This window comes from Lycorma delicatula, chromosome 9, assembly GCF_047948215.1.
Source record: "Lycorma delicatula isolate Av1 chromosome 9, ASM4794821v1, whole genome shotgun sequence".
In the NCBI taxonomy this organism is placed as follows: domain Eukaryota; kingdom Metazoa; phylum Arthropoda; class Insecta; order Hemiptera; family Fulgoridae; genus Lycorma; species Lycorma delicatula.
Window position 1 is genome coordinate 112,800,579 of NC_134463.1, and position 27,078 is coordinate 112,827,656.

A 27,078-nucleotide genomic window follows, 5' to 3' on the forward strand; every position below is an offset into this window, starting at 1 on the left:
CATTTTGTCATAAAGATTGACAAAACGATGGAGTTAAAAATTATAATTTGAAAGTTTAATTATTATTACCTACACTATTAAAAAAAAAAGACAAACTATTTGCATAAAAGTATGATAATTTCCCCACAAAAATTTAAGAATTGTTCACTTTACACGAATAATTTCTATAATATATTAAAGATTATTTCTTTCTGAATAAATAAACTTCAGTAATTACATCACTTCGCTGTAAACCCTTACAAATGTTCTTTCACTTTACACTTTGTTCATATTTCAAATAAATTACTCTCTATTAATAAAGTTATAAAACAACTATATATATTTACATTAGTTTTGACAAATTTTTCATGACAAAAAATATGTTAAAAATATGAATCTTCAACTCATTTTATTTTTATTGATATGTTTACAGGCTGCTAAAAGTATCAGAAAAAATTGACAAAGTTTTATAGTCAATATTATATTTCTGTATAAGACAATGGAATTTGTCTAACAAGAATACTCAAGATCTGTGGAAATCATTAGATCAAAAAGATAAAGAAATATTTCCATTTAATGTTGAAGATATTAATTGGGAAGAATATTCATATGAGAGGAATAAGACAATATATGTTAAAAGATGATCTGTCAACTATTCCAGCTGCAAAGAAAATGCCTAAATGGTTAGTTCTGCTGATTTTTTTTTTTTTGACATTACATTAGATTTTATTCTCTATTCTTATTATTCTGTGCTAATCCTATAATCACAAAATATTTACATTCTTCATTATATAATAATACTATTGAAAAACTATATTACACTTTCCAATTATCCATCCATTTAATACTCATTTCCAGAGTTTCTTACAATAATTTCATTACAAATATTCAGTAAATTATTATTTTCTCTGTGTTACAGAACTTACCAATTCATTCTATTTTATTTGGTGTGATCATTCATACCATAAACTGAGTGCTTGCTAGTTCACAATCCATGTGTCATAGGAATCTTTAATAAGTTTTAAAAATTCAAAGGTCTAGTTGCAGGCTGGCCAGTTGTTGAAGTGATTAGCAAGCTGTTATCTACATCAACTGATTCATTCCTAGCAAGGATCTGCCTTTTTTTTTCTATTAATAATTTCATCTCTGTTATGTACTTTGTGTAGAAGCATGCTTGAATTTTTTATTATTATAAGTAAATTAATAAAATCAACTAAAAATAAATAATCATAAATTAGAAGAAAGGCAATAATAATCATAAATTAGAGTGTTAGACAATTAAAATACACTCAAGAATGAACAGTGCACCAAGATTTCTTATATTCTCTTCATTTAATCTCCTGTAAGCAATATTTTTAGGAATTCTAATGTATAAAATTATATGGGATGTTTTTTAAAAAAATAAATTTTATGTAGCATTGACTATTACGGTCATTACCATTTATAATAAATTAGTAGAGAGGCCAACATCATTACACTGAAACTTCATGAAACAATTTTAATTTTAACTTACAAGAGCAAATTAAAAATAATTATGCACAGAGTTAAATAGAATGAAGATGATGGTCAATCGTATTTCATATTATTATAATTATTTATGTGAGCTTATCTTTCATTTCACATATAAATATTAAAAGTTAATTTTTATATAGATACTCTTTCTATATCAATACACTGAATATACCTTCCAAAGAAAATGGCAGATGTGCATTCCAACAGAGTGAGTTTAAAACTTTACTAAAGTAATGAATGCAACACTGAATAAAAATTACATAAAGAACAAAGGCTTCAACATAACATTTTTTTTAGACTAATCACTATTCCAGAAATACATATCAGTAATAATGCTTATATAAGCCAAATACTATTCTCTAACTTGTATAAGTAGTAATATTAATTTATTTTAAATTGAAACAGAAAATAAAGTTTAGAAATCATTAAAAAGAAACATACTTTTCAATGAAATTTTCTAATCAAAGGCAAGTTATTAAATTTAATGAATGAATATAGGTACAGTACATCATGAAACCAGATTCTGAGCTGCAGATTTTAACAAATATTAAAAAAACCCTTGATAACAAACATTTTCTACTGGTAGGTAGTTCAATTCCTTTGTTTAGTTAGGTCCTTTCAGTCATACTTAAGACTCTGTAAGATGTGTTGTGTTTTGTTTTGAGTTCATTAAATAGTAGTACACCAATGGGAATGTTACTCATGGCATCCTGGCCGAGGCGGACTGGAATATTTCAAAAGCCAAGGTTTCGAAGATGACCACCAGTAAAGCCTGTAAGCGGAAGGTATCTTTCCCTATCGGGGTCAAGATGTGCCAACACTTACCCAAAATTTTTCTCATCATTATAAATTTATATCATTATGATTTTAATCATCATTATAGTTCATATGATTTTTATCAGTGAGGTTATATCTCTTTTCTGAGTCTTTATGTTACTTTGCCACAAATGTAACAGAAACTGTCTGGGTGGTTAACACACTGCGTGGCATTTTTATTAAAACGTTTCCTGCAATACAGTTACAAAAATGTATTGAAAACTCTAAACACTTTATATACAAATTAATGTAGTATTTTTCGTACCAGCAAGGTACATTTTTTATAAGTACTACATCCAACATTGAATCACCAAAACAAAATTTGTATATACTGAACAGTATATGAGTAAGGGTAACATAATTACATTTAGAAAAAAATATCATATGACATAAATCATTTCTAATTGTTTTAATTAGTGTATAAATAATAATACTTATTTTTTCAAGGTTATTTATCTACTCGAATAAATAAATTATAGTTTATTTTGCAGCTTAACTACAACTTTATTGCAGTAAAATAAAATAAAAAAGTTATATAAAATAAATAAATAATAAACTGTACTTGAATTGCTCATCACATGTGGTTGCTGGAAAACTGGAAGGGCATTTACAAAAAATCTGAGGCCGATTTGGAAATTGTGACTTCATATTTGGAATCAGCATCCAAAAACACATAAGATTCAGCAAATATTGACTATGTAACAAAATCATTGTTGACCAGTATATTTAGAATATTTTCTTTGATATGAAGATAAACTGAAATGTAATGTAATATACTGAAAAATGAAAATTAATACTTAACAACTTTGATGAATATCACCTGTACTTCTTCCAGCAAGACTGCTGACATGCATCAAAGTACATTGGATCAGTAAAGAAACACAGTAAAGGCAACAGCAAAAATTTCACTCGTCTCAATGAGTTTACTGCTCCACCTACATTCTTACAAAATGAAATTAACAGTTTACTCTTGAAAAATATTCAGCACAAAAAAGTCTTCATGACAAAAATGTTTTAAATTTTTTCATCTCATATTGAGAGAGTCCAAAATTTTTTTTTCATTTGAGTAAAGGATTATGTAATAAAAAAAATTATGACCAATATAAAACAAAAAGAAATCATTTTTTGGCCTTCTGTATTATTACTTTATGTGATCAGCCCATTTTAACACGAAATGTTAAAATAAACTAATGCTATTAAAAATCTTTATTTATTAGTTCCACAGGGTCATCTCACATTATAAGCATCTTAACTAGAACAAAATATTGAATCTGTTTTTGCAGTATCAGGACTATTTAGATAGTATCACCATTACCTACAATAACCAAAGAGATTACTTTTCTGATTCCGGCAAAGAAAGTCAATTTTTTTTTTTAAATACTAAATCAAATGTTCATGAAATTCTATCACAATTCTTAAAAACTAGTCATCTTGAAGAAACAAATGGAAAGATTATTAGCAATGGACTGGTTTAAATAGCTTACGTTTAAAATCACCATGAATATTTTACAGACCTTCAAATGTCTGTAATTGTTGTTATATTTTAATGATTGGTTACAATTGGCAATTAGCCAATTACTATTATGCTCAGTAACAATTTTTTAAATGTACAAGTATATATTATTGATTTATATATAATTGTTTTATTAATAAATAGATTTTAGTTTATATTATTTAGATTATGGAATATCAATCTATTTTAAAAGAATATATTTTCCAGTAGTTGTGAAGGGGATAGATATAACATGGAAGTGATTTATAAATCCTTGATCTCTTTTGATCCTGTTTTCAGTTAAAAAAAAAATTATCAATCAGTTAGTTTCTAGTTACTTTTTTGTGTAAGAAATTTTATTCTACAAGTAACAGCTAAGTCTATTAACAATTTGATTCATATTGAATAACAATGTAAAGCTAGCATTTTATAGTTTTGAGTACTGTATGACTGAAAAAGAGAAATACAACCATAGCTTTCTTGGATGTTTTCATTGTATTCAAACTTTCTTTATATAAAAAATTAATATGTCCTCTTATATAAACTACCTTTGATATAAATTAGTTCTGTAACCCGAGACACCTTATATTACTTACACCTGTTGCTTCATATTTGATATGTTTGAAGAATGGAAGTGTGACTGATACAGAAGTCATTAGTAAAAATAAAAGAAAAAAAATTGTTTGAATCAGAATAAAATTCTTGTTATGTGAACTAAGGTGGTAAATTAGATAAAAGTAACTACTCACTAATTTTAGTTGCAGTATAATTTAGGAAGGTAAGTTGAAAAATGAAACTTTATTACAGATTTGAAAATAGAAGGAAGAAAAAAAATTTATGAATGAACTTACACTGGTTTCTTAACAGAATCTGTGATTGCTTGTCTACAACATAAGAAAAACATAACAAATTTTTTTCAGGCTGGCGGAGGGTTAATTTGTACCTCAACTTCTGTACCATCGTTTAGATGGCAATGCATTTTTAAAAAGTTTTCTTTTTTAAGAATCATTATACTCCCAGCAAACTGTAAAGTTTCTTTTTCACTTTAAGTCATGTGTGATGTTTTGCAGTTCCTTCTTTTTCATACTCAGTCCCAAGAAATTGTTTTGGGCCAGGCTTCTTACAATGTGTTTCTCCTTTTCCATCAACTTGTCATCAAAATGTATTAAAAGAAACTCCGCAAGTTTTCTCTGCCTCTGATAGAAAAATCTCCATCTTTTACTGCACTTAGGCTCTCTTAAGCTCTTCTTCTGCACATTTCTTGGGTCTAAACATCTGCAGAAATTAGGAAAATTATACTGGTTAATTTTCTACTGGGCAGTAGTTTATTAAGCTTAGCAGTCAGTCAGTAAGCTGTGATAAAAATGTGTTTTAATTATAAAGCATGGGTATGGTGTAAGCTAAAATTTTTATTTTTCAACATTTATTTATACTGTTATAAGTATAAATAAGAATTTAAAACTAAGCCAATTTGAAAAAGAAGTAAGACAAACATCTAATAAGTCATTAAAATATGAAAAAAATATTTTCAAAAGAAGGCCTCCAATGGGAAGTTTTACTCTTTAAACCTCTTAGGGTCTAAAATTTTACCTATGACCAGCTAAATATGGGTAAAAATTTTAATATATATTGTGCTTGATGGATAGATTTAACGTTCCTTATCGTACAGATAGTACAACCATTAACAAAAACAATTCTGTTGCCTGTACTGCAGAGCTTCCTATTTTGTTGGAAGATAGATTCTAATGTACCTATTATTTTTTGCTACTACTTTTGCTCAAAATGTATCAATAAAATATTAAATTTTTATGATTGTGAAATATTTATTGTGACTACATATATTCCGGTTTTAAATATAATACCATCTATTAATGCTCCCTCACGAGTTTATAAATATGAATCACATAGACTGATAATTAGCAAATTGTAACTTTTACTATGTTATTGATGTAGTGTTAAATAGACTGTAGTGATGTGTGTGTATATGTATATGTACATATAAATATATAGTGTTAAATACAATCAGGATTTTTTGAGCGACATACTGATATTATCCTTCAAACGGATTTCTAAACGGTCACAGTCAGGAAAACATTCAGAATCAGGACCATGAAACAACAGACGAACTCACAGCTAAGAGAGAATCACTTTCAAACGTTTTACTTGACTTCCAGTAAGTGTGATTGACTGAAGACAAAAAAAATGTTAATTAAAACAACACGGTCATTAATCTTTCATGCGGTTGTACTGTACTGTAAGTGCAATGTCAAACAAATTTGTTTGGTGTTCTTACAACAGTGTTGAAATGATGAAAGCTCTGCCCCCCATTTACTTTTAGATGTAGTATGCAATGAAGATAAGTTTTAAATATTTGCGCAATATTATATTTTATTTGAGTACCTACTCAAATAGAAAAATGGTAAATAAATAAAGGTGTACAAGGTGAAGATAAATAAATAGACTTAAATAATTACCTGTACGTTTTTATAACATGTTCATCATTATTATTAAATATTTTCAAACAAATTTGTGTTGCAATGAAACAAATATTGTTTGATATTCTGATTAAATTATAATATGAACACAAACAAATTTAAGCATAAACCATGGAAGAAAATGAACTGTTCTTTCATTTGCCTTACAACCAAGGTAAACCATTGCAAAACCTTGGTCAGAACATCAAAAATATTTTAAAACATTCAGCTTTACAAAAAAATAAACATTACAATCAGAAATAATTATAAGTTCTTCCAATTACATTGCATTCTGAAATGAAATCAGTTAAAGAAAAATGTCATAATTTTTTTAACATATTCTTGTCAGGACGGGTTCTACATTAGTTAAGATCAAACATTTACAATTTTCTTTACACATTCACGATTATAAATATAAAAAAGAACAAACCTTTGTTTGATATACAAGAAATTAAGTTTCATTACCTTAACATATCATTTGTTGGACAACATGAAAGTTTTTCTTCATAAAATTTGTAATTAACACTTTAAATATTTTTAGTTTTTCTTTTGTAAAAGAAATAACAATGTAATTACATAAATAAATAGTATAAAAGTAAATAAGTTAATAAAAGTTTTTCAGTAATTAAGCACTTCTTAATATAAATTTAACACACAACAAAATCAGAAAAAAATAACCAAATAAATATAAAAAAGTATTGTTCCTGCAATTATAATTAACAATATTAATTTCAATGGAGAAAGAAAGATTAATTTTACATAATATAAAACTAAGTATTATAATCTTAATGAAAGATTTCTCCACAATATTTATATAATTTCTCCACAAATAAGGATTTATAACATTACAATACATTTAATAATAAAACAAAACAAAAATTAAGATATTTTTTCTTTTTACTAGAAATACTGACTTTCTGTATTAATTTTAATAATTATTTACCAATAATTTTATATTTAAATAATTTCCTAATGTTTTTGTATACAATTATGTTAGGTCAAGTAATTTTCAATACATCAACAACAGTATTCGAAAGAATCAATATTTTCAAATATTAATTATATTACTGTATTATGACTCGCTCAAATTTACACAATATTCTTAAATTAATGCATCTTCTTAAGTTAATTAATTTGTAAATGGTTTTTACATTAAATACCTTGTAAACAGCGTTTTAATTCATCATTAAGATCTTTGATATTTACAGACCGATAAAGGTAACAAAAATAATCATAATTTGATGAAGTTTACAACTGTGATAGGAAACAACTAAATAGACGTTATTCGACGATTTGGCTCCTGAAATTCTGAACCCGATGATCATTTGATAAGATCTTAAATTATAAGTGCTGTACTCCCTCTGTCATTATGATCCTACATTTGATGAAATCTGCAAAGATATATAAATAGGCATTTAATACCTGTGTTACAAAAATAAATAAACCTAATGCATAACGTATCCATCATTCCCCTAAGAAATAGAGCGGTCGTGGAGATTAGGTTCATATACCTGGCCACCAAGCTCACCTGATCTAAAACCTTTTAGATCTTTTTGTGTCTGGGGACGGGTGAAAATATTGTATAAAAAACAAAAATACATTATCGTGAGGAATTAATTGCTCGCATTATGGATGCTGCTGACATACTTAAGGATAGCCGTGAAGAACTATAAAGAGCTATCAGAGCATTACAGAAGCAAGCCAAGAAATGTTTTGAAACTGGTGGGTTTTATTTAATATTTTTTTATAAACTGGTAGGTAAAATCTATTGTACCGTTTCTAAATAAAATTATAATTTTTCTAAACTTTCTTCGTTTTTTAGATTTATCTTGCACCATTTTGTTCAGAATTAAATTCTCTACAAGTTTTATTTAAAGGTTTTAGGTGTTTATTACTCATTTAACAAAGTTATTGTACGTCAAACATAAAAATGTTTTTTTTACCCTAATTCGTTGATTTTCGTCACAGATTACTTAAAAACTACTGCAGATACAGTTTTGGTAGGTATTTTATTCAATTTTTAAGGTAAAAAACCCTAGCAATCACTAATTCTGCCCCATAATTAATGCCGAAAAAATTTCAGAATGACCTCTTTCACCGGGGTTGCTGAATGTTAGTAAAATCCGTCATTGGCCGTTAAGTCACAAACGAAGCATTTTAGGGCATATATTTATTTGAACTTTTTCCATTAATTTCACGAGTGGAATAAGTTATGAAAATCCCGGGTGAACTTTGTTAAACATTTTGTATATAACTTGATTTCAATTTCTTTTTATCCTGTTTAGCCAAAGGGAATCACAGCCAGGTATTACTTAAGAGGATATGTATGAGTGTAAATGAAGTGCAGTCTAGTACAGTCGACCATTTCTGAATGTGTGGTTAATTGAAACCCAACCACCAAAGAACACCGTTATCCACGATCTAGTATTCAAATCTGTATTAAAGTAACTGCCTTTACTAGGATTTTAATGTTGTAAAACTCGCACCTTGGAAATCAGCTGATTTGTGAAGACGCGCGTTCGCCACTAGACCAACCTAGTGGGTGTAATGTCAATTTCAAAAAAAATAAAAATAAATGTATTTAAAGTTCTATTACTATTTAAGTTAAATATCTCAAAATATTTAAATTTTATAAACAATAGCGATTCTACTACAATAATAAACCCCAAATAAATAAATATCTTAGACAAGTTGGCTACAGTTTAAAACGTGAAAACTGCCGGCCAGAATATATGTGTAGGAGCAACCGTTCTTTTTCTTTTAGAGCTAAAGATCAATAATAGTATAAAGAAAAATTGTTTCGATAAATCCAATCATGCTAATCACATTTTATAGAATGAACATAATTACAGATAATTATTATAAAAATAATTACAAATAATTTTATTAAAATATTAGATTTTTCCACAGATTATTATAAAACAAGCAATATCCAAAAATTTTATACATATTATAATAATAATAAATTAATAAAGCAACATATCAGATTTGAAGATGATTTTCTATTTAAATTAATAATTATCACGATGCCTAACTTATTTCCTTCCAACAAGGAAGACTGTTGTTAGGTTATTAATAGTTAATAAATTTTATTTAAGTTTTTAATTTTTTAAAAGTACAAAAAAATTACTCTTGAGGATTGTCAAATGGCCTAAAGCCCTAGGGATAAAATATAAATTGTTGGTAAGGTTGATTTTTTTTAAATATTATAACGAATTATTTAACCTAACTTGCGACTTTATTCTGATCGGAACAACAAAATTTGAAAAAATTATAATATTTTCAGAGACATGAAATGATATTAATGTAAATACATTAATAATAAAATATTAGTATAAAATAATTAACAGTTAAGAAATCGTTCCTGAAAATCATTTCGAACATATACACTTATATCTGTACATGTTGAAGTGTTTGCAGGTAAATCATATGTTAGTCTTTTTTTTAATTCATCAACAGAACAATATATTATCTTTAAAACTAAATCTTTTAATTGTAAAATAAGCCAATGGTTAACTGATTATAAGTGTCCCTTTTCATAAAGTATGCCTCTGTATTGATCTGAAAGCACTTCTTTTGTCCTAAAAGATTATGTTTTTAAAAAGCCCACAAATTGGAGTTTACACATTATATGAGAAAATATTTAGGCATGAAAGTAATCGATAATGATTACTAGCTCAGTGTTTTTATAAAGATGCTTCAGAGTAAAACTACTCCATTTTGGTAAACAAAATATCAGTTTTATCATCCCACAAGAATTTATTAAATAAAAAACCCAGAGGTTATCTTTTGTGGACAACAAAGATACTATCAATATCATTAATGGGATTTTTTGTCACACAATCTGCAATATTATGTCTACCCGAGAAGCACAATGTTTTATCCATATTTTAAGTTAAATTGTTACAATCCATCCAGTGAAAATGTTTTTAAACTGCAACTGTTAAGTTTCAATCCATTTTTATTTATTATCCTTAGAAATAGATACAGTTGTGTCATCTGTGAATAGAGTTGGAATGAACGGCTAAAGATTTTAAGGCAGATCATTAATAAACATAAGAAAGCAAAAACGTTTCCCTGAGGCCCTCCTCATTGTACATCTTGAAGCGAGGACCTAAATTTACAGGTGTGTTCTTGTCAAATGATAAAATTTCTACTACTTGTTCAGAATTTGTAATGTACGACTTGAAAAGTTTCTTTTCAGATACCGATACCACAGCTACTAAGTTGTTTTTTCGGTATAAATAAATGTTTTACAAATATTTCATAAAATTGAAAATGAAATTTTTTTATCTTAAAGAATTTAAAATATTTTCCAAAAACTGGTTAATGGCTACGTCTTGGTAGACGTGTTTGCTAATGGAAATATAAAAATTAGATTACCTTATCAATATTATAGTGCACTTGCTATTAAGCTGTCTCGTCAGTGCACTGCACAATAATATCTATAAGAATAAACATTGCAAAATAAGTATACACTTTCTTTTATTATGCATTTGAGTAAGATATTTTAAGTACGTTATAATACGCATCTTACTCTGATTGAGTAGCATTTGGGTAGGTAATGCAGAACATACTTTAAGAATAGATTCAGTGTATGAAAAACAATAAAAGTACATTTATTGCCATCAAAAGTTCCATCTATCTATATTATCTGTTCCATTATTGTTTTTTTTTTTTAAATCTATTTCTCAGTAAGTTTTGCGGTATCTTGATAATATTTGATATACTTATTAAATTTTCTGATAAACTAGTAATTGTGTGACATAAAGCTTCATTTTGTAATAAATTTAACAATAAATTAAGCTCTAAAAAGAGAATAACTACAGTGAAATTAAATTAAATTGTAAAATGGAATTATTGTTTGCAATAGGTATTTTAAAAGTTTAAATATTTTAAATATTACTAGTAAAAATATTTTAAAAGTTACAACCACCACATCCTTGTTTTTTTCTGTTTTTGTTTTCTTTTTGTTCACAAAAGTTATTTGAAGGTAAAATGAAAAATAATAAATTTATAAAGTGAACAATTTAAAATACTACTAAGAACAAAGTAATGCTACTTAATAACAGAATGATCTCTGAAACAAATGTTAGATTTGAAGGTGTAATAAATCATGAAAGTGTATTTTATATGATATTGCTGAGAATAGATTGGAAGAGACAAATTATGTCGATGGTAGGCTACATCGAAAGCAGCTGGAAGGTGAGTTTGATTATCTCTTCATCGCATATGTACTATTAAATTATATTTTTTAGTTTAACTGTTACGAATTTTATTATCACAAAATGACATCATTTATTAAAATATAATTTTAAGTTAAGGCAGAGTAAGTGCAGGTACACAAAGTTTTTAGTGGATAACAAAGTAAATTATTTACTACTATAATTTACAGGTAAGTTGCAATTAAAAATCACACCTGAAAGTGAATTAATGATTTAAAGGGTTTTCGTCTCTGTGAGCTTTATTCTCTTAATACTTATTCAAAAAAAAAAAAATATAAGTGATCTTTGTATGGTTTCAAAATTATAATATAGCAGATTTTGTAAATTCTGCAAAAGAATATCAGTGGTTATAAATATCATTTCCCAACAGTGAAAGTGGAGATGTCACTCTTACCCCAAAAAACATAAAAAACTTTCTCATGAAAATTAAACAGATCGTTTCCTCTTTGGTAGATACATTAAAACCTCCACAATATGCTTCATTTCTTTTATGAAGTAATTTGAAAGACAACCTGGAACTTTAGATGTTATCCAAATTAATCGCTTCATTACTAATATTGTATTGATTATAAAGACAAGTTGTTATTCATACAATGGAATTTAATTACATTCATAAGCCTTTACATAGAGTTAAGCCTTTAAATATTATAATATCGAATCAAGAATCGATGAGTTAATCCCAAGTTTTCCTAATTTTTTTAATGTTTTCTCTCAACTTAAAAAAACCTATGGAACTTTTTCTTTTTGCTAGAGCCCTTCTAGTCTTTCCTTACACATGTCTTCCCCTTTGTAAGAGCTGCTGGAGATTCTTAAATGTACATTGATGTTACCGCTTGCTACATAAAATTTTTAATGGTTTTTACTTATTGCATTGCACGTTTTATATATTGTAATAAATAAATTGAAAACTCACAGATTACTGTTTCCTCTCCAATCTAATTTGATGAAAATGACAATTCTATTTATGCTAAATTCTGGGATAAAAGTCCTCCATCTGACATTGCTGAAAAAAAAAACTTACCAATTTAGTTATTATTAAATTACAAATAAGTAACAAAGTCTATAAGTTGTATTGGTATAATTTTTTGTTTAATGATATTTAGTTAACACAAAATTCAATTCACCTTAAAATTATAAAATTTAACTTTATGCTTTTTGTTGTGAAGAAATTTGGTGAATTAAATTATAAGAAGTGTAAATTAATTCATCAAGACATCTAAGTTTAGTCTGTTGTGCTTTTAATATAATAATTTGCCTACGATATAAGTCTCATAAGCAGACAGATATCACTCTGTTAAGGGGCGATTAAGAAAGTAGCTATTGCCTCAGCCTAAGAGATAAATCCAGAATTTTATCCAAGACAAAGGTCAAAGATGTAATCGATATTCATGGAATCTATTTGACGAATAAGGGATTCCAATCGACTCAAGGAATCTAGTTCACAATAATTAATATTTTTATGTCTCTGAAGCAGTCATAACTCAACAGATAACCTGACATGACACATATCTATTTCCAAAAAAACGCTGAGCCAATCTTAATAAAAACTGAACATCAATAGTTAGGCTTTCTGAGGAAAATGGATATTTTAATGGTTTTCCTGATGCCTTTCCCACAAAAATTATTGCATACCAGCATGAAGCTGACTAAACTATAGCTGATATTCAGCCCTGAAATTGGTCCTTTCACTCTGTTCATCACATTGACTGGTTGTATAGTGTCATCGTAAATTTAAAGAAATCAACTTTATATGGTATCACTTGTATCTCGCATGACTTGTATAGCACAGAATTTACAGATCAGGAATTTATAATGTAATGACTTGTTCAACCACTCCTTCAATCTATTTAGTGCTGGTAAAGGAGCAATTGATGAAAGATATGATATTGCTGTTTCCAACTGTGAAATTTGTTTTGTAATTCATTTTTTGTGAGCAAACTTACAGTTAAACTAAAATCTGTAGATTATAATCTCATGATTATACTAATATTATGAGTGACATAGTCATGGTGCCAGAAAATCATGAAGAACAGCTGAATATTGATTTGTAATCAAGAATTACCTTAAACCTGATTGATATTTAAATATTTATTTAAAAAAACGATAGAGGAACCGGAACTGTTATGATAATTTTTTTTTATTTCTAGTTACTTAGGAAGAAATTGTACTTTGAAAAAATAAATCAATAAAATAATTATAATCAGATATATATATGTCATTTGCCGTAAACAAAAGATTGAATGCGACAAGATACGAGATGCATGTCCCACAAAATAGCATTGGCATTCTCAAGAAAAAAGCATTTCATGCCGGGCTTAGTAAGGAAAGTGAGGACTGAAACAATTGCCCATCATCTTCTACACAGAGCCCACTAAAACGCAGAAAATCTTTCAGCTCTACAAGCAACACCTTCACTCCGTTCACCACTGGGACTGGTCGTGTATGAAAATCATTATTCTTAATGAAATAGAAAGCAATTGTACCTCTTACCTCTTTTGTGCTTTATATGCATCAGTACATTGTGATTGCGACAGATTATGTAATTCAATAACTGAAGATAAGACTTCTGCTAGGTCAAAGAAAATTATTCACGAAATGTACCTCACAGTTGGGAACAGTAACATCATGTGTTTCATCGACTACTCTTTTACCTATTACCTATTAAATGAATGAACATGTAATTAGATTACGCATAGCTGATTGGTGTTAGCACATTATATACTTTGCTTCTACTTACTAAAAATGTAATTAATTCTTGTATTCTAATATCATTGTAGATGTAAAATAGTTAATAAAAATTATTTGTTTTAAATAATTAAAACATTTCTCCTGACATTAGGTATTCGTGTGTGATCCTCGTATGTCACAACCGTAACCGGCAGAGGACAACTTCCTCACGACGAGAGTTTCTGCAAGAGGAGCCCCATGGCAACACTTAATCTGTTGGAGTTTATTATCGATGGTAGCCGTCCAGTCACTTTGCCACCTCGCTCGCAGTGATTGTTTTATATGATTGATAAAATCAAAGGTACTAACACGGGTGGTGAAAGGAGGCTGAATACACGCTTCCTTGGCAGCAGAATCTGTTCTTTCGTTACCTAGAATTCCAACGTGGCTGGGGATCCAGCAAAAACCTACCTCCCTGTTGCGTTTATTTAACTCAGCGATTTTATCATAAATGTCAATGACAGGATGTTTGGAATAAAGGTTTTCCAATGTCTGGAGAGCACTGTACGAGTCACTGAAAATAAGAATGCTCCTATATTTAGGGCCAACGATACTTAGAGCCCTATCCACAGCGAGTAGTTCTGCGGTGAACACACTCGTAACACCGGGTAGGCCAAACATATAGGACTGTTCATTGATAACAAAAGCACAACCAACGTTACCGCCATGCTTCGACCCATCAGTATATATCACCACGCCTGGGTTCAACTTGGCGAGGAGAAACTGAAACATCTGCCAGAAAACTATAGGTGGCGTGGAACGCTTATATTATGTTGTAAGATCAAACGTAAAATTTACATGGTGTATTCTCCACCGGGGGTTCGAGCACGGACATGATGGAAAGAACGAGGGAGAGTCAACACTCATATGCTGCAGCAGACGTCGTGTACGGACACCCACAGGCGCAATACAACGTGGACGGTCCTCATACTCCCTCATATTAGGATTCTTAAGAACTGGGTCAAAAGCTGGGTGATTCGGCTGTCCGCTGAGACAGCCAAATAATACAGACATCTGTTGTTGCCTACTACAGAGCTTAAAATTATATTCAGTCAAAACTTCAATTGTCTATACTGTGTGTTGTGTTCACACAGTTATTAGTGTTTTGCTATATTTTCATAAATTCTTTATAATACTGAAGAGATTTTTTTCTCATTTTTATTTGTTACATGGCCTCTAAAAAGTTGATGGATGCTCAAATCATCCAGACAATTATTGTTACATTAGAGGTAAATGTACGCATAAATCTCAAAGAAAAACTTATTTCTGGATTGCGCACTCAGGGATCAAGATAAAATCTGGGTGCCTCGTGTTATTTTTATATGATGCTCAGTAACTGAACGGTTCAACAGGAAACGACGAGCCCTGTTATTTATCATGCGTTAGCTGCATGGAAGTCCTTCAGAGACATTGTTGGTGTTTTTTAGGCAACAGAAAAGTTGAAAACTATGTTTATGGTTAATAAGCTGTTAAAAAACTACAAATATTTAGTACATAGGATGTCATTAAAAATGCATTTCCTACAGTCTCACCTAGACTTTTTTCCTGAAAATTTGTGCTCTGTCAGTGATGAGCAAGGAGACCGTTTCCGTCAGCATCACTACCAAGGAAGATGGGACGCTAGAATGATTGATGACTGTTGTTGGTTTTTATTTAGAGAAACTGATAAAACATCGTATAAGCGAGAAAACATTTGTAAACTTATTTTAAAAACTTAGTTCCAATGATTTAATCGTTTAAAAACTCTATTGAATATATTTCAATTCATCTGTATTTGAATAACAAAAACTTAGCTGATTTAAACAAATTATAAATGAATACATAAAAATAATAACTTTTTTTAAATATTGGTATGACACTGATTATGCATTTATTGGTAAATAAATCGTATGTATCTAAAAATGCAATGTATTACACAGAATTTTATAAGTTTTGAATTCAGCACCCAATATTTGTTAAAATACCATGCCCAATTCTAGATGTGATTTTTATATTTTGCTGCATTTTAAAAATTCTATTAGACATTTACAGTACTTACTTTTTATTCAATCCAGATTTGAAACTACGGTTGATAGTCACTTTAACTAAAATTTTCTTTTATCTTCCATAACCATTTTCTGCTTTCAATATTATATTTGAGAATCAGTAACCATTTTTTTTGTCACAGCTTCCATGAATTTAAAAGTACTCCTAGTACAGCACCTACAACTCAAAATCACTTGGCAAAAAGATTAGTAATGCACTTAATATGAACTGTTAATTTTTTTTTTTTTTTTTTTTTGTTTTGCGTAGGAGGAGGAAAAGCTCTACCAGCCACCGTCTGCGCCCGCAACAGACGGTAGTGTCGGGCTCTCACCGACTAAAAACCTCCCCCTTAGGGAGGAGGACCCTATTAGGGATTGGGATCGTGGACGCGACTTAACTAACTAATAATAAAATAATATCTACGTTGTACCTGAAAAAAAAAATACACAGCATATACAAAATTTAAATCTATTTTCATAAAAATTAATTTACACTGCTTATCTAAGTAATTTTAATGTAAAATTTACGTTGAACCTGAAACAGAAACATACACAAAAATAGACATAAAAATTTCCTACAGGAAAGTTCCTATCAGGGGACCCTACTGGGACTAGGCATTGGGATCGCGGACGCGACTTAACTAATAATAAAATAATATCTACATTGTACCTGAAAAAACATACACAGCATATACAAAATTTATATCTATTTTCATAAAACTTAATTTACACTGCTTATCTAAGTAATTTTAATGTAAAATTTATGTTGAACCTGAAATAGAAACATGCACAAAAATAGACATAAAAAATTCCCTAAAGAAAGTTCCTATCAGGGGACCCTACTGGGACTAGGCACCTACCGCGATTTTATAAGAATATTATACTATCAACTTAAAAACTACACAACTTATTTTTAACATGAAAATGTATAATATTAAACAATAATAACAAAAGTAAGTACCTTTAGTAGAAAATTATCCTACAATAAAAGGGAGTACCACAATGTAAGGAGGGCCACTTACATGGCAGCTCTCCCTTAGAATATTAAATGAACTGTTGAGTTACCTGAAACAAAAGAAAATAAGACAAATTCAATTAGCGGTTGTGAAATTAAATAGTTTTGTTTTAGTTATTTAATTCATTTCATGTATGATAGCACTTAACTTTTTCTAACAAAAATATTTATTAGGAATGATTAGGTGGTCCATTTTTACTTCTTAAATATTTAACCTGAGGTACAAGTATTTATATAGACATTTTTTACAGAAATAGAATCACTAGCTAGGTAGGTACACAAGAAAAGCTGTACCTTCTTCCAGACTAGATAGATACAAAGAGCACTGAATTTTTTATGGACCCCGCATCGGGTAGATATCCATTGAGAAATCATTGAAAAACACCCTTTTAATAGATCAAGGTAGAAGAAAATAAAGGAAAAAAGTTGAAGTTAGAAGGTGAGAAAGGAAGATTGCTAAACAAGACAACTCGCTCAAAAAAATTCTAAGCCCCTTTTAAGGCAGCAAGGATTCCTCTCGTACAAGATCAGAGCGCTTTACCAAGAATAAATGCAAAAACATTATTCTGAATTAAGGTTCACTGATGTAGATGGTAACAAATCTATATCGCATCCAGGAATGTGTGTTATATGAACCTACTTGGCCGAGCTAAAATTTTCAGCTAAGAATAATGTTGAATGGTAACAAAAATCGATACAGGATATCGGTATACCACCTGATCCTTTTACTAATTTTTATATTATTTTTTTAAAATCATATTTAATATTTTTATAGAATGAAATGCATCATTTATTTTCTTATTATTTTTTACAATTTTATATAGGTTTCCACTTGCTTTGATTGCTCTGGTATTTAAAATTCATGAAATATTTATGTGCCATCTACTTTATAAGTATATTCAACAAATTTTGACAAAGAGGTGCAAGCATGGTTTCATTAAATTTTCAAGCCCCCGTCAGGCAAGAGATTCATTGTCAAAGCAATTAAAACAATAAAGGACTAAACAGAATTTCCATTATCAAAAACAAAAAAAACTTGTGAAATCACTTCTAAATTTTTACACAGTGTATTTTCTATTAAAATAATACGTTAAATGAAGATATTGCTTTGTTTCATCTATCAAAACCCATTCTCTATCTGTAAACATATATAAAATTCATTTTTATTATAATTAAGGAGGTATCTAAGTGAAAAGATGACTGTCACGACAATAATTTGATTTTTATTTCATTTATTTTACACATGAAATCAAACAAAATCAGTTGCTTTTCATGGCTATTCTTTACATTATAAAAGAATAATTGTCTTCTACAAAAAGAATAATTGAGTTAAATTATAAGTACATGTTGCATTTCAATTTTATTAACAATGATGAAAAAAAATCAAATGATGTACAGTTGTTAACTGATAAATACTCAAAATATTCTTGAAATATTGTAAGCCAAGAAATGTACATAATAAGTTATTAAGTTTCATTGCTGTAACAAAATTCATAAAAATTTGTATATATATATATATATATAAAATTTAACATTATATGAAATTTAAATCACCTAAACACAGTAATTAGATTATTTATACTTATGTTCCAATAACCGGTTTGTGCAGTATCTTACACCTTCATTTGCTATTATATTCTATCTTATTCTTTTTAATTTATTTGTATTATTTTTGTGTAAATTATAAATATTTTATTTAATTAAATAATTATAAATATAAATTTTCACAAGTACATTTATGTTCATTTTTTTGTCTTAGGTCATTCGACTGGTTTTTGATGCAACTCAAGATTCCCTATTTAGTGCTAGTCGTTTCATTTTGGTATACGTTGTACCTGTACAATAGGGTATGTTGTATACCCTAATTATGTTTGTAATATCATTTAAAATTTCACAAAAGATAACATTATAATTTATCATAAAAAATAGATATCATTAAAACAAATAAGTTTTAATGTAATAAAAATAGAATTTAATACATACTGGAGATGCAGGGTACTGCAAAAAAAACAGTCGGTGGAAATTAATATGGCAAGTGTAACTTATCTAATTACTGTGTTTTGGTGGTTTATATTTCAAATGAAATATTTATCAGAGACAAATTAGGCATTGACCAGATACTGGCATTTCTTGATATGTAACACTATTAAGTTTCTTTTCTTTATTATACTGTTTTTTCCTTTACTGCATTATGTTGTAATTTGCCACACAAAATTTCTGTGTTTTGCATGATATTTAATGACCGATCTACCTAAAATTTTTAAAAAATTTAGAAATAAAAGTACCTGCAGTATCAAAAGAGAAAGTTACCTATCAGTGATATAAACTGGAGTCTAAACTAATGGCCTGACCCGCTCTTTTTCAGTTTAGCCTCGGGAACCACCATAAGGAGATGGTGGTTACTTAAGAAGATGATATGTATGAATGCAAATTAAGTGTAGTTTTGTTCAGTCTCACATCGACTATTTCTGAAATGTGTGGTTAATTGAAACCCTACCGTGAAAGAACACTAATATCCACACTCTAATATTCAAATCCATTTAAAAGTCTTTACTAGGATTTGAACCTTAGAACTCTCGACTTTGAAATCATTTGACTTGCAATGATGAGTTACCACTAGACTAGCCACAGTGGGCTAATGCCCTGACCTTGGCCCCTGGTACAAGGCAAGTGATAATGGCCGGTTGAATTCACAGAGTGAGTATCTCCAATAGTTGGTTGCTAAACATTACAGAAACGGATGGAGTCTTAATAAATACTAGTATTATCATGAAATTATATGGTGTAGTAAAGAATTAGTAGTACCTTAATATTTTACCATTTGGCAACACAGCTATACATTTATCGCCAAGGCTAATCCAAAGATCAAATCCATTGAGTAGCTGAAAGAATCGGTCGATCTGGTAGTCTGAAGAAATAGGATGCAGCATGAAGTGAAGAGTTGATGAGATGTGGAATGTAATCTGGTAATCTGTATTATTTCTAGTCTCATTTTTATTTATAGTTTGTAAATTTTTGTAGTGAGGAAGATAACGTTAATTTCTCACTTTGATATTGATCGCACTTTAATTTCACACTTTATTTTCACCAATCACTTTATTTACCCCACAATTTCAAAATATGTGAAAATAAAATAATTACACACTAAAAACCAGAATCAGTACACGCCTTTTTAATATGCAAGGCAAATATATTACATAAAAAAATTATTAAATTTTGAAGTAATTTGGATTACTGTTATGATAGATGGATTTTTTTTCAAATAATCATTCTACTTAGGTTTTTACCACAAAAATTGGTAAATTTTGCAACTAAGTTAATTGTTTTAATAAAAAAAAAGCAAATAAAGTGAAATAATTTATTATGGCACCTCTAAAATCAGCTGACTCTGGTTTGAAAAAATTAAACTAACATGCAAGCATGCATCTTCTCTGAAGCTGGTTGGCTGAATGCAGATTGGGGAATGCAAAGGGTATTCAAAATTTAAAATATTTCAAATAAAATAAAAAATAAAAAATTCTTAAAACTGTAATTAGATATAAATATGCTCTAACCTTCAATTTGATTAACACCTACCAAAAAAATTTAAGAAAAAGCTTATGTAATATAATATATATCAAGTAAAAAAAAATTAAAAATAAACATTATATCCTACATGAACCAGATTTAAAAGCTGCATTTAATTAAGAAATTGCCTCTATATATTTACTTATTTTTTTAATTTCTTGAATTTATTTAAATGATTAATTTTGTCAATGAAATGAACAAAATTTAAATAATTTACAAAAAAGGTAATTTTAAAAACTCACTCATTAATATTTCAAATAAAATTTTATAAAGCAATTTAAACTAAAAAAAGGAATTTTTATGCGATTAAATTTAAAATTAAAATAAAAATGTAAATTATTAAACTGAATTTTTTATGAATTTAAATTGAGTTAAGGAGGACTTCAGCCACTGGTAGTGAAGTGATGAGCTGAAAAGACAAAGAAACATAATAAACATAGAATAACTAAATATTATGAATTATATGAATAACTATTTCTAACATTAACATATTTATATATCACCCCCCAATATATAGACACATTTATATACACAGCACCCCCCAACCGAACCCGATGAACGATATCGGGATGATGAAGTACGGTCGCGACGCGGTTGACGCGGCACGAATGCTTTATGTAACCGGCACTTGCGAAAACTATTCATTGCATACAACATAGATATTTACAATGTCAATATGTAATCAAGAATTATAATTAAAAATAATTGTGTATCATATTAGGTAATTGATAAGCTAAGATGACAATAATACACCCGGAACTGTGCAAGAGCACATTGAATCTCCTACCCGTTAAGGAAAACGTTGAAATAATATACCCTGAACTGTCACAGCATATAAGATTTGCTTTGTGTGAAGCAACAATCTAAAATAATACACCCAGAAGTGTTTCAGAGCATATCAGACTTGCTAAGTTGATCAAAAATTTAAAACCATACACCCTGAACTGTTTCAGAGCATATCATACTTTCTAAGTTGATCAAAAATTTATAACAATACACCCTGAAGTGTTTCAGAGCATATCAGACTTGCTAAGTTGATCAAAAATTTAAAACCATACACCCTGAACTGTTTCAGAGCATATCATACTTTCTAAGTTGATCAAAAATTTATAACAATACACCCTGAAGTGTTTCAGAGCATATCAGACTTGCTAAGTTGATCAAAAATTTAAAACCATACACCCTGAACTGTTTCCGAGCACATCAGACTTGCTAAGTTGATAAACAATTTATAACAATACACCCTGAAGTGTTTCAGAGCATATCAGACTAGCTAAGTTGATCAAAAATTTATAACAATACACCCTGAACTGTTTCAGAGCATATGACTTGCTAAGTTGATCAAAAATTTAAAACAATACACCCTGAAGTGTTTCAGAGCATATCAGACTTGCTAAGTTGATCAAAAATTTAAAACAATACACCCTGAACTGTTTCAGAGCATATAAGACTTGCTAAGTTGATCAATAATGTATAACAATACACCCTGAACTGTTTCAGAGCATATCAGACTTGCTAAGTTGATAAAAAATTTATAACAATACACCCTGAAGTGTTTCAGAGCATATCAGACTTGCTAAGTTGATAAAAAATTTATAACAATACACCCTGAACTGTTTCAGAGCATATCAGACTTGCTAAGTTGATAAACAATTTATAACAATACACCCTGAAGTGTTTCAGAGCATATCAGACTTGCTAAGTTGATCAAAAATTTATAACAATACACCCTGAACTGTTTCAGAGCATGTGACTTGCTAAGTTGATCAAAAATTTAAAACCATACATCCTGAAGTGTTTCAGAGCATATCAGACTTGCAAAGTTGATAAAAAATTTAAAACAATACACCCTGAACTGTTTCAGAGCATATAAGACTTGCTAAGTTGATCAAAAATTTATAACAATACACCCTGAACTGTTTCAGAGCATATCAGACTTGCTAAGTTGATAAAAAATTTTAACAATACACCCTGAAGTGTTTCAGAGCATATCAGACTTGCTAAGTTGATCAAAAATTTATAACAATACACCCTGAACTGTTTCAGAGCATATCAGACTTGCTAAGTTGATAAACAATTTATAACAATACACCCTGAAGTGTTTCAGAGCATATCAGACTTGCTAAGTTGATCAAAAATTTATAACAATACACCCTGAACTGTTTCAGAGCATATGACTTGCTAAGTTGATCAAAAATTTAAAACAATACACCCTGAACTGTTTCAGAGCATATCAGACTTGCTAAGTTGATCAAAAATTTATAACAATACACCCTGAACTGTTTCAGAGCATATCAGACTTGCTAAGTTGATAAACAATTTAAAACAATACACCCTTAACTATATGACATATCAAATTTTCTGTCTGTATATACAATCTCATCTGTGTGTTGTTACAGTTAAATAATTTGAAACTGTATTTCTAAAAATGAAACCGAATTAGAAGACTGAACTAGGGAAATATTAACCAGAAGATTTTTGTTTCATAATTTCAACAGAAAAATGTTATCGATTTGAAGAAATATAACTTAAGGGATTTTTCTATTATTTTCAATATTAAAAATAGAAGATTTTTCGAAGAAATCAATTACTCAGAGAGTCTTTAATCATAATGAATTTACTTGTATTTTTCATATTTATTTTTTTCCCTTTTGTACCTGTGCAGGTGTATGCATTACTATCCAGACCTCTTGATTATCCCATTTAAGATTCTCTAAGAATGCATTTTCACAGCATAACATTGCCAATCCTGGTTGGAATTAAAAGTCTATAATTTATATTATTGAAAAAAAGGTAAAGTTGCTAATGAATAGCAAATGGAATCAAGTTACGATTAATGACAATGCAAGTGAAAAGGGGGTAATAATGAAAATACTAAATGTAATATTGAAGTTACCTGTATCTGTAGGATTATAGAAAAAAAATTAAATTTATTATTCAGTAATCAATAAGGAGGTCTTTTTTCATCAACAATATGAAACATAATTACAAAGAAATTCTATATGTGAACAGTGGGAGGTGCAGAATGATTAGTAGCAGGTGACTGGTACCAATTAAATTACAAATCCTAATCCCGTATAAGAAAGAGAATGTGCTCGATTTCAGTTTTACATGATTTTGGAAAATTGTTTATAAAAAATATACATTTATAGAAATAAACTAATAATTTCAGTGGATAACCACCAGGCAAGATATGGCATATATTCTAGAAGACTAAAACCAGGGGGTTTATATATATAATTTGCTCATATAAATGGTTTAATGTAGTGTATTTTTAGGTTGTAAAAATGTCAACGGTAATAGTGATAGGCCTTTTAAATAGAACTAAAATGATTCCTGATGGATATACTGTAATAGTTCCTTGATGGTTCTCTGTAGAAGTCCAGTATACTTTCAAATACTGTTTGATGGTGTCAAAAATAGTTTTATTTAACATTAGATGGTTAGGGTGAAAAGTTTTTTTTAAACGAATGCCAAAAAATCTGATTTGTATTCTTAAATTTGTTTATATGTAGATAATCAAAGGGTCATTTTAGAATTAATTTTTTTGTTAAATATGGTTATTTATTTAAGAAATTACTTAGGATAATTATAAAATAAAAGTGATAATTAAAAGTGATAATTATAAAATTAAAAAAAATTGCTGTAAAAATAATTAATTTAAAGAATACTGGAAAAATTGTATAGTGGTTTATATACCTTCATTAAAATCAATTATAATTTAACCTCTTTGAAGATCCAGTTATAATTTAATAATTGATAATCGATTTATATTACATTTAAATTTAGATATTCAACTCAAATACAGCAGAATGAATGATATACATAAAATACCCATCAACTAAACTTAAATTAATTAGTGTAATTAATGTTAGTCAATGTTAGTAAAACTATTTTTTATGATAAAACAGTTATATTTCTAAGCTACATAAAAAGAACATGCAATTACAAGCTACATGAAATTACTAGCTACACAACAAGTACATGCAATTACAAGCTACCTAATTATTTTATGTATATTATTAAAATTACTGTTTGAGCCAACAAAACCGTGTAAACATAATTTGTATACGAAATATACATAGTAAAAACATTTATCTCTCTCCAAAGAGGTTAAATTTAAATATTTAATTAAAAGGTTAGGAAACTAATGCTTATTAATATTTTTGAAAAATTGTATTATTTGCATTACATTAAAAAATAGAGAATTCACATAAAGAACAAAATTACAGTGTACTACTTGTTATTATGAAAATAAATGGAACCTTTACAGTATATGATCATTTGACTATTTTCTTAAAAGTATGAATATAAAATGGGATTGTATTTTTCTTCCTGTATGAAGCTTTACAAATGGCTATACATAAATTCAGTAAAATAATTGTAACTGAAAGAAAAAGCAGAGTAAAAAATTGTAAATGATTTCAATGAAGAAATTATTTTGAATAATTCGCTAACTTTTTTATATGAATGTGGTGACAAAAGAGATATATGACATCAGTACCTTAACCGCTAAAGTATCTAACCTAACAAAGTTAAGAATTACATAAAAAATATATTAAAGTGTAGAATAAAATTCACTTAGAAGAAAAATGAGTAATTAAAAAATTATGCCCTTATTTTTTCTTTCTACCTAGTCATCTGTATAATCAGAATAAATAAAAAAATTGCACCTGCTTGAAAATAATTATTATTTGGATTTGAATATTCTGTTTTTATTTATTAGTGAGCTGAAAAAAATTAAAATAAATTTAGCTAAAACAGGTTTGGTTGATTACACAATAAAACAGCTTTACAAAAGATTTCTTTTTCAGGTTACAATCGAGAGACCCAGAAATGAATGCAGTTAACTACAACTGACGTCCAGGAAAAATTTAGAAATATGGGAAACAAAAATAAATTTTAAATTATCTTTAATTAAGATAAAAGATAATTTCTTATTATTATAAACTCTTGAGACATAAATGAAGAATACCTATATAATAATGGAAAATATTTGTACAAGTGATAATTGGGGCTTTTATTTCTAGAATTTTCTAGAGAATTACAGAAAAAAGAAATTGAACATCGTAGATGTGAAAATGTGTGGATCTCCAAAAAGATTTAGTTCAATGATTTTGTATAAAAGAAGATTCTGATTGTTCTAGCAGGGAGACAACACAATTATTATGATCTGAAAAACTAAAAAGGAATAAGTGTATTTTAAATATGATATAAAACTGCACATTGTTATTTTCCTAATTCAAAATACAAACTGTTCTTTTAATACAGTTTCTAAAAAATATTTCCTGTTTCAGCAATAATAATTAAAGTATTTGATACATGAAACTATAAAATTTGATAGTTCCTGCAAGATATTCATTGTACTAAGGTATTTGTACTTATTTTCAGTAGACATTAAAGGTAGCCAAGCGCAAGAAAAAACTTGTCTATTCAGTACATATAGATTACACTTAACTATTTATACAAGTAATCTATCCAGATGTAATATAAAAATTAGGCAATTCCTATAAAATTATTGAAAATATTAATACATTTTATAGCATTTTCTTGAATAAAATTCATTTTAGTTCCTACATAAAATTCATCGGTAATTAATTTTATAAAAATTTTGCCACGTTGATGTATCCATTTCAAAAAAGATTACATCACCCTCTTTTTTTTTTTGAATAAAACAAATTTTGTAAAATGGAAGATTATTATTTATCTAGAATAGATTTTAAACTAAAAAAAATCATTAAAAAACAAAATTTCATGCAAAGTAGATATAAACTGTGGCAACGTGCTTTAAAAAATCTACGTTAAATTTAATTTTCATTAACTGTAATAAAAAAAATATGTTTAATTTAAAACCGATACATTAAAAAAAATAAAACTATGTTGTATGCAATAAAATAAATGTCCCTCACTTTAAAATAATGTCCTAAATTATGTGGTTTACCTTTCTAGAAGATTGTTCATAATTACCACATAAACGATATGCACTCAGCAACGGTCGACGACGAACTGAGAGATGTCTTACTTCGTACGACGTCACAAGATAGATTCAAAACAAGTTAATTACAGTTCTGCGTTTCTGATTGGTCAATCATATCGGAGAGTTTCGTTACAGACTCGAGCGACTACCTCGTGACATCTCTTAATCCGTCGTTAAAAGGATAAACAACTTTGTTATAAGAATTGAAAACAAGTTAATTACTTTTCTGTGTCTCTGATTGGTCAATTGTATTACAGTTGTTTAATTGTT

General features: G+C 28.4%; 1 long non-coding RNA gene across 1 annotated transcript; it reads left to right on the forward strand.

Moving 5' to 3' along the window:
* Nucleotides 1–9,313: 9,313 nt before the first annotated feature.
* Nucleotides 9,314–18,358, forward strand: LOC142330505 (uncharacterized). The gene is made up of 3 exons (XR_012757790.1): nucleotides 9,314–9,456; nucleotides 11,257–11,478; nucleotides 18,089–18,358. It is a non-coding gene; the product is annotated as an uncharacterized LOC142330505 (long non-coding RNA).
* The last annotated feature ends 8,720 nt before the right edge of the window (nucleotides 18,359–27,078 follow it).